Below are 12,729 nucleotides of genomic sequence, written 5' to 3' on the forward strand. Positions count from 1 at the left end.
ACAAAAAGCCCCGTGAGCAGCCCCAGGCTGGCTGTGGGCAGGCTGGGGGTGAACAGCATGGCTGGGGCTCTGCAAGGGCCCTGGGGCAGATGGGAAGGAGCAGAAGAGCAGGGGCTGATCCATCTCCAGTGTGCTGGACAGCCCAGGGCAGCGTCCCAGAGCGTCCTCATGGAGTAGCCAATGAAATATACAGGGCCAGGAGACTTCTTCTCCTTTTTATTGCCTTTATTAAAAGTGATCAGCTCAGGATTGGATGGCTCGACAGGTCTGCAGTGTCCATCGTCTCTCCCAGGGTAATTCAAAGAAGGAGAAGATGCACAGCTCTGTGCACTATGGGCAAAGCTGGGGAATCCCATCCTCGTGGGAGCCGCCAGGGCATGGTGGTCCCCAACAGGTCTTCCTGCTTTTGCTGGCTTCTTAGCAGGCCCTCATCTCCGGGGGCTACTCCCGTGGTAAGGGCGAGAGGCTCCGAAGGTGTTCTGCATCTCTGCAGGCTCAGCACTCGGCTCCTCACGTCCAGACATCACTCCAGTCTCTCAACTCTTATTTGGTTCGTTGTTTTTGGGGTTTCTCCGTGGGTTTGGAGTCGGAGGTCCCACAAAGCATTCTGGTCCTGGAGTCACTTTGCATAACCCCCCCCTCCAGGTCTCTTTTCCTCACTGTTCAGGAAGGTCTCCACCCCTTACTTTCTCAGGAGAAGGGCCATTAACTTGCCCCAGCCAGGGCTTTTACTAATACAAAAACAACCATTAACGACAATGACCCGTAATTACCATAACACAGGCAGCAGCCCAGAAGTAGTGGTAACTTTTTTCTCACAAAAAAATGTTAACCGAATTTTTGTTCATAACAGCCAACAACATCCCTCCTCGGCAGCCCTGGCCTCTCCCCCAGCTCACACAGGTGCCCCATCCTTGCAGGCACAGACACGGCAGCACTGGCTCAGCAGCCCCTGTTTGCATTGCACAGAGCAGGGGGAGCACCCCCATGCTGTTGGTGTGGGGACATGAACCTTAGGGAGCACAAATGCCATCAGCCCCTGGGGCCAGCAAGGGCTGGGGGACACCAGGGAAACCACTCAGCTTTGTCCTGGCCTCTGCAGTCAGCCAGTAAGTTTGTTCCCATCAGCTGGGAGTTTCCTGTCCCACTGCAGACGCTGTTGCTCAGAGCCAGGGCTGCCTGGCAGCCACCCCCAAACTGCCCTTGAGCATTTCCTTGCCTTCACCTTTACTTTCTTTCTTCTTTCCTGACACAGATTTCTTCTTCTCGCCCATCACTGTTCCTTCCCCTGCAAACAGCCAATCCCTGTTTGCCCTTTCCCCTCTGGCCCCACTCCCCATTGCAGTTCCTGGCTTGGCACCATGGGAATGTCCCTTGGGCAGCAGGATCATCCTAGAGGTGCTGCAGGAATTGTCTGCAGGCTCCTGCAGTGCCTGGTGCTGCTCCCTTGCCAGAGGCACCCCAGGCCAGGGGGGCACATCTGGGCTGCTGTGTCTGGCTCTGGGGCTCCCTGTTCTGGGCAGTGAGGAGGAGCTGAAGAGGCTCTGCAGGACTGACAGGATGGGCTTTGGGGCTGGCAGGAGACGCTGAGGGACCTGGGCTGCTGGAGCTTCTGAAGAGGAGGCCTCAGGCTCATTGTGCAACTGCTCCAAGGGTGATTTCAGAGAATCCCTGAATCAGCAAGGTTGGAAAGGCCTTGGAGATCATCAAGTCCAACTTGTGCCTGGCCACGGCCTTGTCGCCCTGAGCCTCCTCTTCTCCAGGATAAACATCTCCAGCTCCTTAAACTTCTCCTCACTGGACTTGTGTTCCAGACCCCTCACCAGCCTTATTGCCCTTCTCTGGACAGGCACCAGCCCCTCCATGGCCTTCGTAAATTGGGGGCCCAGAACTGGACACAGCACTCGAGGTGTGGCATCACCAGTGCCAAGCACAGGGGAAGAATCACTGCCCTGCTCCTTCTGGCCACACCATTCCTGATCCAGGCCAGGAGCCATTGGCCTTCTTGCCCACCTGGGCACATTGCTGCCTCATGTCCAGCCTGCTGTCCATCAGTCCCTGCAGGTCCCTTTCTGCCTGGCTGCTGTCCAGCCACTCTGTCCCCAGCCGGTAGCACTGCAGGGGTTGTTGTGGCCAAAGTGCAGGAGCCAGCACTTGGACTTGTTCAACCTCACCTTGTTGGATTTGGGCCCTTGATCCAGACTGTCCAGGTCCCTCTGAAGAGCCCTCCTACCCTCCAGCAGATCCACACTCACACCCAGCTTGGTGTCATCTGCAGATTTGCTGATGCTGGTCTCAGTCCCCTCATGGACATCATCTGTGCTGATATTGAAATCCACGCTGGCTGGCTCTGATCCCTCGGCCATCCTGTGGGTGCCCTGTGATGGCACTCAAGGTGATCTGTTCCATAACCTTTCCAGGCACCCAGGTCAGGCTGACAGGCCTGGAGTTCCCCAGCTCCTCCTTCCAGCCCTTCTTGGGGATGGGCTCACATTGGCATCTCCAGTCCTCTGGGACCTCCCTGCTGAGCCAGCACTGATGGTAAATGATGGAGAGCAGCTTGGGGAGCTCATCCACAGCTCCCTCATCCCTCTGAGATGGATCCCATCTGCTACTAGAGACACCTGTGAGCATCTGAGTGGCTCAGCAGGTTCCTAGCTACTTCCTCCTGGATTACAGGGGGCTGTTCTGCTCCCTGTGCCCATCCACCAGCTCAGGAGAGCACTTGTCCTGAGGACAACCTGTCTTATTCTTGAAAAATGAGGCAAAGAAGGGTTAGGTACCTAACCCCTAGGGCGTTTCCCTCATATTTGGTACCCTCATCTTCCCCAATAATGAATGCAGATTGTCCTTCTACCTCCTTTTGCCATTAATTTATTTATAGAATCTTTTTATTATTCTTCACAGAAGGGGCCTGGGTAAGCCTTTAGCTTTCACCTCTCTAATTTTCTTTCTGCATGACCTAAAAACATCCTTAAATGTTCCCTGATTTACCTCGCTCTCTGTCCAAAGGTGATGCACCTTCCTTTTTCCCCAAGTTCCTGCAAAAGGCCCATCACATAAAGAACGTCACCTGTTGGCTAAAGTATGCCTCAGAAGAGGAAAATACAGGAGGCTGTAAATTAAAACAGGGAAAGCAAGCTACTAAAGTAGAAGAAGAGGCTGGGAAGGCTAACAAAAACTGGGCCCTCCTTGATCACTTTCCTCCCTCCTACCCTTGCAGTACCTCAAATCCTTCCTCCAATTCCTCTTGCTGTGGACCCAATTCCTCCTCCTCTCCCAGCTGTCATTCCTTTACCACCTCCTAACCCAGTCATACCTCCACCACCTTCCCCTCAACCCTCTCCTTACTCTCTTTGCCCTTCACTACTGTCCCCTTACCTCAACCATCTCATGCACTCCTTATTCACTAGCAAGTTCCTGCTCTGCCTCCCCACCACAAATGAGAAGCCAAACAACATCTCAGAATCTCATGCCCAAGAGTGATGTTACCGAGCCAGCCTCCACAGCTGATGTTGTAACACCAAAGCAGCTAAAGTGGAAAAATTGTTCCCCCTCAGAGAAGTTCCCATGGGTGGGGTGACCAGTGAGATTGGGTTTGTAAACGCTCCTTTGACTGCGTCCAAAGTTAGAAACTTTAAGAAAGAATTGCGAAATTTAGTGGAAGACCCAGTAGGAATAGCAAATCAAATTGATCCATTTTTAGCCCTCATATTTATACATGGGGAGAATTAAACTCCATCTTTAACATCCTATTTTCCCAAAAGAGACTCGATTAATAAGAACTGCAGGAATGCAAATTGAGGAGGGAGAAAACCAACCTGGGCCCCCAGGTGACCAAAAAATGCCTTCAGTGGAGCCTGACTGGGACCCTAATCAAGAAGAGGTGAGAAGGAATATGAGAGATTACAGGTCCCTGATGACCAGAGGGATAAAAGAATCAGTCCCTATGTTGCCCGATTGATAAATGACACAAAACTCGGATAAGTTTTGTGCGGTGCTTTATTAAGGGCCCGGGGAGCCGGTGGACTAGCGTCCCAAGTCCGAGCCCCGAATTCACGTATGGGTGCTTCCCTTTTTATACATGCGATTCATAACAAAGTCTCCAAGAAACAGTTCCCCGTTCCCCTTGCCTAGCCACAGACCCCTTGTGATACATTCCTTAGTTCACAAACAAGATCATAAATCTTCTGCTTATCCTATTCTAAGAGCATTGTATGCTGCCTTCAGACAGGTTAGCATTCTTACTTTCCTACACAAGTTTAAATATTTATTAAATCCCTAAGACTACCTGCTAGGTTACACACAAACCTCAACACACACTATCAACGGCTACAAAACTGCTTTTAACAAACCAATTCACACACAACTCATAACTAAAATGTAATTAAACATTTCACTAAATTTCATTTCTTTTCCAACACCTAGAGGGATTAATACCAGGTTAGTGTTTGACAGCACCCAGAAAAAAGACGAGACCCGAGCACCATGACTTAATACGGCTAGATCAAAACTTCCAGATTTACTCTAATGTTGACCCAGACAGCCCAGATAGCCAATCTCAGGTTCCCTGCAGTCAGGGATGACGCCGAGAATCCTTTTTTCCCAGCCTGGTGTTTTGAAGAAGGAGTCTGAATTGTTCGGCTCTGGTTTCCAAGGTTCTTTATTGTTTCTTATCTATAAAATTTTTTCTCTGGCCTGCCAGAGGTCAGACAGAGGCACACTCCCCATCCCTGGGCTGGTGTCTACATTTTATACTATGAACTATGTGTACTTTATTTATCATTATTTTCCAGTACCCAAAGACACACAGCAGGGGACATTCAATCAAAACAAATGCACCTTTTATTGAGTGCCCACCGCAGATGCGACAGAAGGATTAGAAAGGAGATAAAGGACAGAGAGACAGAGAAAGGAGGGTTGGGTGGGGGAATAGCTACCAACAGAGAGATGAAATCCTTGTGGTCGGGCCAATAGATCCGTCTGGTCACATTGGGGAGAATCTCAGTCTTTGGTTAACTCAGGGCTCTTTTATAATCTACCACCAGGAGGGGGTCAGGATGGCACATGGAGGGCACAGTGGAGAATAAATCCATTGAGAACAGGTACAGACAGTCCAGTTCTGAACAGCACAAACCGGTGCCAGCAGTGAGCGGGGCCCGTTGTTTCAGGACTGGTTCCTATGGGAAACCTCCTGCTTCCCATGGCAGACATCCCGCTCCAGTCAGGCCAGCACCCCTGGGTTAGAATTTGAAGGGTCTCATCTCAGTCCTTGGGGAGGGCTTCAATCTCCGTCCTTGACGGCAGCTGTGAGGCAGATGAGGGATCTTTGGACCGTCTCTTATGGAATGACATCCCAAAGAATTAAAAATTTATGCATTTTCCTGTAAAAACAAGTAATAAATTAATAAATTATAATTATTTACTCTAATTTATTTGTAATACTGTTATTCTAGATTTGTATTACCAAATTTTAATATTTACTTTTTGGAATCTATGCATTTTTAGCAAGCAAAAAATTTATTGGTCATTGGTTCTAAGTAACACAGCTCCCTTCATTAATTTATTGACCAGTGTGGCTATTGATTTCTCCTCCTTTATGCTAATTAGTCCTATTTTAAATCCTTTTGTCATCATTTTTATCATTATCATAGACAGGGTAAAAGGGGCCACTTTGGGGTTCATGGAGACATTTCTGGGGCACATTTGGGGCAGTTTTGGGTCTGGGGAGGGAATTCAGAGAAAACTTGAGGGTCAGGAGGACACTTGGGGGAAGCCAGGTGGGCACTTGGAGGGGCACTCAGGGATTCTGAGGGACAGTTCGGGGTCCAGGGCAGCACTTGGGGGTCCAGGGGGGCCATGGAGGTCAGGGAGGGGAATTTGGGGCCCTTCAGGGTCCGGGCGGGCCCTTGGGGGGCTCGAACGGGGCTCTCTGGGCACGGGGGATGACAGGAATTGTAGGCGAGAGTATATTACGGTTTAACAGGGTGGTGGAGCATCACGGGAGTTCGAGGCGAAGCTGCAATGGCTCTCGGTGAGGCACGGGGCATGACGGGAGACGAAATCCCGGCTGGACTAGTGCCGGACGTTCGCCACGGAGCATGATGGGAGCTGTAGTCCCGGAAGTGGTTCTAACACAATGTTTGGGGTTCCGGGAAGGCTCTTGGGGGACACTTTTGCGTCCGAGCCACGACTTAAAGCCCTCGGGGGGAATGTAAATGATTTGGGAGCCCTTGGGAGGAGGTCTGGGATCTCTAACCGAACTCTTTAGGGCGCGGATCATGGGAGGAGTTTTAAGTGCGGGACTGTGTTCTGAGGGGCTCTGGGGCCGCAGGGAATGAGAGGAGACGAATTCCCAGAAGTGGCTGTGCTGGGCATCTGTGGGGTTGGGAGCACTCAGGGGGTATGGGGACGCTTTTGGAGGGGTCCCAAATGGGCGCTGTGGGGGTACTGAGGGATCCTGGAGGGTCTGGGGGACACTTAAGGGACAAAGAAGGTGGCGGATCCCGGGGTTCTGTGGAGCGCAGGGCATGGTGGGCGTTGTGGTCCCGGCTCCATTGGGGCTCAGTTGAGCCACAGGGCATGACGGGAGTTGTAGGCAAAAAAGTTTCCCACTCTAGGCACCGCCCCCGTATCCCTGATCTCCGCCGCTGATTGGCTGCGGGCGGTGATGGGTGGGAGCCTAGAGAAATGGGATGCGGTGGAGGCAGGAACAGCCCATTCAAACTCCTACAGTCCCGCCAGGTTCATTCACAGTACAGAGCAGTACAACCCCAGTACAGCCCAGTTCATCCCAAGTAGAATCCAGTTCAACTCTGGTGCTCCTTCATTTCCTCCCAGTAGAGCCCAGTCCATTCCAATACACCTGAGTTCATTCCCAGTCCCATCCAGTTCCCCTCCCTCCATTGTCATCCACAGGATGCCCCAGTGTCTCCCGGTCTTCTCTGCAACGTCCCCAGTGTTACCCAGGTTCTCCCAGTCCTCCCCAGTGTCACTCCCAGTATGTCCCAGTCTCTCCCACAGCATTCCCAGTGTTCCCAGTATGTCCCAGTCCTCCCCAGTGTTTCCAAGGACAGTTTCATTTCTCTCGGTGGCCGTGGCAGCCAAACCCAGCAGTGGGGTCAGTGCAGTGCCCATGGCCACAGCCCCTTGCAGGGGCCCAGTGCAGCTTGGGCTGATGATCCACCCTCACAGCTGGCCCAGGGCAGCTCTGCAGTGCCTTTGGTAGCACCTGGGGCTGGCACACACCTGAGCAGTGTGTCTGTTTGCACTGGGGAAACTCAGGAGTTTCAGACTGCTTCAAAAACTACAAAAAGTGAAAATCCCTCTGCAGCCAGCTCTGCAAGCACAACAGGTCCCAGGGGAGTGAGGACAGACAGGATGGGGCTGGGCAATGTGGAGCAAGGTCAGACCTCCAGGCACAGCTTCTGTGAGCAGGCCAGAGCTGCTGAGGAGAGACCCTGGGTCAATATCAATCATAGAATGCTGCAATCACCTCTGGTCCAAAAAAAAAAAAAAATCATTTAAAATATGAAAGTGTATTTCTTACAAGTCTTTGAAAGATTTCTCTAACACAGGACTAGGAAAACTTTAATGACCCTCTCAGGGTTTTGGTGTTGTTTACATTGGACTCAGTCCCTGGGAGTGTCTTCAAAAAACTTCTCAAGAAGTCAAAGTTAAAATTAAACACTGAAGTTTCTTGAAGTTTAATGGGTCCCATTTGAGAGACATGACTGAGAAAGTGTTCCCAGGTTCCCATTAGAACAGAACACTGGAGGCAGTGATGACAGCTGGGGACAAACAAGGCAAAGGTGTCTCTGTGCTGAGCAAAGCTGGATGTGTTTCAGGAATGCAAAGGGCCAAGGCCTGAGCCCCAGCCCCTGGCCAGGCAGATCCTGTCCCTCCCTCCTTGCTCAGGGCTCTTCCCGGGATGGGCACTGGCATGTGGGGATGTGCAATGGCAAGGGCAGGAGCATGGGGCGGCCCCTGCCAGGCTGCTGAGCAGGGACAAGGAGGCAATGAGGCCCCAGCCCTGCAAGGGTCACTTGGCCCCTACTGGCCTCAGGCCCTGGCCCAGCAGCCATGGCCAAAGTGCTGCCCATGTTGGCTCTGTCAGGGCTGTCTTGCAGCTGCTGCCCATCCCTGTGCCCTGTGCAGCCCAGGCTGTCCCACAGTGTCCCTGCCCTGCGCCTCTGTCCCTGCAGGCTGTCGGCATCCCCCAGCTGCCCCACCTGGGTGGGCCCTTCATTTGCTGACAGCTCTGCCTCCTGCCTGCCTCTGCCTGCCCACACAAAGCCTTGGCCTTGATACCAAAAGGGTTAAATCGATTCAATACCAAAAGCTTAATTCAAAAGGGTTAATCCAATTTTTACTGTGCCTATGAACATTTAGTACAGGAACAAGGCATTCAGGGGCTGCTTTCCCAGCTAGGGTGGTTGGAAGGCAGGAAGAAGACATTTGGCTCAAGAACGCAGTGATAGAAAAAAGAAAATCTTAAACTGGGAATTTAGGGTGGGTTTTATGGTAATGGGTAAATTTTAATACACATTTAGTGACACTGGTAGAATTACATGTCCACACAGGGTTAGGAGTTATCCCTCGCTAGACCTCAGGCCTGAATAAATGATACCCTCTTAAACAGGAAATTAGTGTTAAGGAGTCTTATTCTGATATTTTAGGTATTTGGTGATGGCGGGGCCTCACAGAACCAAGGAGTCAGCGGTAACACTGAGCAAACTCATGGAGCACATGGTCCATTGTGACACAGCAGAACCCCATGGAACCAAAATCCATTCTGGCACATTGGGGCCACATTGAGCTAATGGCCCATTGTGATACTGCAGATCCAAGGAGACCATTGTGACTCTAAGAAACCTCTTGGAACCAAGGGGCCATTGTGACACAGCAAGGCCTCGTAGAACCATGGGTCCATTGTGACACTGCAGAACCTCATGGAACCAAGGTGACCGTGTTCAACGGCGGAACCTCATGGGACAAAGGTTCCATGGTGGCACTGCAGAACCAAGGAGACTGCTGTTGGCAGCATGAAAACTCATGGAACCAGAAGTCCATTGTGACACAGCAAGGCCTCAAGGAACCAAGGGTCCATTGTTAAACTCTATGGCCTCATGGAACCATGAGCCATTGTGACACAGCGTGGCCACATGGAGCCAAGGGGCCACTGTGACCCCGTGGATCCAAAGAGACCATTGTGACTGAGGAACGTCATGGAACCAAGAGTCCATTGTTCCACTGTGGGACCCTGTGGAACCAAGGGGAGCACAGTGACTTTGGGGGCCTCATGGAGCAATGGAGACTGTTCTGACACTTTGGGACCCACTGGAACCAAGGGGCAATTATAGCATGGCAGGGCCTCATGGAATCAAGGGGACTAGAGTGATCCTTGTGGGTCTCCATGGGATGAAGGGTCCAATGGAACCAAGGATACCATTGGGACACTCTGGGGCATCATGGAACCAAGGAGGCCATTGTGACATTACAGGACCCCATAGAACTAAGGATTCATGGAACAGTGCTGGAACACATGGAACCAAAGGTCCATTGTGACATTGCTGGACCTCATGGAATCCTGGAGGCCATTCTGACACTTTGAGGCCTCACTGAATCAAGGGGCTCTGTAGGGCCTCAGGGCACCAAGGAGACCCTTCTGAAATTGTGAGTCCCCATAAAACCAAGGGTCCAGTGTGACACCATGGAACCAAGGAGAACGTTGTTGGCTGTTGTTGGTAGTACAAAAGCTCATGGAACCAAAAGTCCATTATGACAGTGTGGCGCCTCATAGAACCAAGGAGACTGATAAGACACTTCAGGACCCAATGGAATCAAGGGGCCATTGTGACACCACAGGGCCTCATTTAACCAAGGCAACCACTGTGACACTGAAAGGTCTCATGGAAGCAAGGGGCCATTGTGTCACTGTGGATCCCCATAGAAGCAAGGGACCAGTGTAACATATCCAGACCTGGAAGAACCAAGGAGATCATTTTGATCCTGGGGAACCCAGTAGAACCAAGGGGTCATTTTGAGACTCTGTGACCTCATGGAACCAATGGGCCATTGTGCATTGCAGAGTCCCATGGAAACAAGGAAACCATTTTGACATTGTAAGGCCTCATGGAAGCAAAGGGCCATTGTGCCACTGTGGAGCCAAGGAGACCATTGTTATATCGCTGGGCCTCATAGAAACAAAGATCTGTTGTGATCCTACAGGGCCTCATGGAACCAAGGGGCAATTGTGATGCTGCAGGGCCCCAAGGATCCAAGAACATGGAACAGGTCTGGCTGGCTGGGCCTCCTGGGGGCTCCTGGGGCCTCCTGGGGCCTGACTGGTCCAGAAGACCTTGGCATATGGAGGGTTGCTTCTCATCAGCCCCTGAAACCCTGGAGTTCTGTGCTTTCCTTCCTGTGGGAAAGAACCGTCCTCCTCCAGGGGTTCATGGCTGAAATTGGGATTCCTTCTCCAAATTTGATTATATCCAAGGATTATTGCCATATGAAACCTGCCAAGATAGACAGCTCTGGCTGGCCTTGGCCTCTTGAGGGCCACCTCTCATCTGCCTTCAAAATACTGCAGGCCTGTGTTTTTCTTCCCATGGAAAAAGCCATCTTTCAAGTCCAGGCATCCATAGCCAAACTTGAGAATCCGCCTCCAAAATTCCTTATATCCAAGGATAGCTCCAAGACAAAAGCTGCCAGGACTGTCCAGATTCTTTTGACTTCCTGAGGGCCAGCTCTCATCTGCCTTTGGAACACTGGGGCACCTTACCTTCCATCCTATGGAAAAGAACTGCCATGCTCATCCAGATGTCCATAGACAAAAGTGGGGTTTGGTCTCCCAAATTCTGTCTATCCAAGGATTCCTCCCTGACAACAGGTCTGGCTGGCCTTGGCCTCCTTGGGGTCGCCTCTAATCAGCCTTTGAAACACTGGGACTCTACCCTTTCCTTCCTATGTAGAACTGGCATTCCAGTCCAGGCACACGTGGCTGAAATGGAATTCCACCTCTAAACTCCCCTTATATCCAAAGGTTGCTTTCAGACAAAAGTTGCAAGGACAGACAGGTCTGGCTGGCCTTTGCCTCTGGTGACTGCTTCTCATCTGCATTCAAAACCCTGGGATTCTGTGGTTTCCTTCCTATGGAAAAGAACTGTCCCTCTTGTCCAGGCACCTATGGCCTCAAGCACATGAGCACTGTATAGGGACACAGGAGCTCTGTGCTCAGTGGGGTGGAGACTGAGGACAGCAGAAGAGAGGCCTGGGAGGGACTGAAGGATGGTTTCAGAGATGGTGGATCCTTTTGACATAGTTGAGAACAGCCAGAGAAAGAAAGAATTATTCCATAGGCAGCCAGGGAGGCCCAGACTGGAAGCAAAGAGAAAGGAATTTCTCTGCCAGGATAGGGCTGTGGTGCTACACATCCCCCAGAAGGAGTGTGAAGCAGCCCAAGGCTCTGTGTGGGCAGGCAGAGGCAGGCAGGAGGCAGAGCTGTCAGCAGAGGATGGGGCCAGCCAGGTGGGGCAGCTGGGGGAATGACGACAGCCTGCAGGGACAGAGGTGCAGGTTTGCTCAGCATCAGAAACACCTTTCCCTTGCTTGTCCCCACTTTTCATAACTGCCACCAGTTTTCTTCTCTACCTGGAACCTGCGGACCCTTTGTCAATCTTGTGCCTCACAGGGATCTACTGAAACTACAAGAAATTACAGTGTTTGCATATTACATTGAGTTCTTGACAAAATTTTGGAGCCCTCTCTGAGAGACTGAGTCTGATGCAAAGAGCACCAAAGCCCCAGAGGGTCATTAAAGTCCCTGTGCTGTGTCTGTGCTGCTGAGCTGGGCTGGGCTCCTGGCCCAGAGGCAGCTCCTGGCAAAAGCAGCGCTGCAGAGAGACAGCTCTGGCCAGGAGCAGCTCCTGTGCACAGCCCAGCAGGGCTGGGGCACTGCCAGGGCCCCTCAGGGACATAAGCAGGGCACAGACAGAGCTCACAAGGGCTCAGCACTGGCAGGGGCTGTGGGATGGCCCTGAGGGGGCTGTGTCACAGCAGCACCTCTGTGGCTGTGTCATAGAGGCACAGAGCAACTGTGATGTCAGCAAGGGGCTGTGTGACAGCACAGAGCGGGCTGTGTGAGGTGACAGATTGGGCTATGACATCACAGAGTTTGTTGTGGGAGGTCACTGAGCAGCTACGGCATCATAGAGAGGATTCTGGGACATCACAGAGCAGGCTGTGACATCTTGGCATGGCTGTATGACATCTCAGAGCAGGCTGTAATGTCAAAGTGTGTGCTGTGACATTACAGAATGGCAGAATGACATCACAGAGGGTTTTGAGACCTCATTGAAGGGATTGTTACGTCACAGAGCTGACTCTGGTGTCATAGAGTAGGGTGTGACACCATAGAGCAAATACTGCCATCAGGGTGGATGGCTCTGTGACATCACAGAGCGTGTTGTGACATGACTCGGTGACTGAGCAACATCACAAAGCTGCCTGTGACGTCACAGAACAGGCTGTGATGTCACAGTGTGACTTTGTGACATCACAGAATCTTCTGCAACATGACAGAGCACCTGCATGACATCACAGTATGACACCTCAGAGTAGGCTCTGTGACATCACAGGGGCTGTGTGAGGTCACCGGGGAGGTCACTCTGCCCCAGCCCCCCTCACAGTTCCCCCCAGAGCAGTCCAACCCTGGTTGTGCACAGC

This window comes from Melospiza melodia, unplaced genomic scaffold, assembly GCF_035770615.1.
Source record: "Melospiza melodia melodia isolate bMelMel2 unplaced genomic scaffold, bMelMel2.pri scaffold_37, whole genome shotgun sequence".
NCBI classification, from domain to species: domain Eukaryota; kingdom Metazoa; phylum Chordata; class Aves; order Passeriformes; family Passerellidae; genus Melospiza; species Melospiza melodia.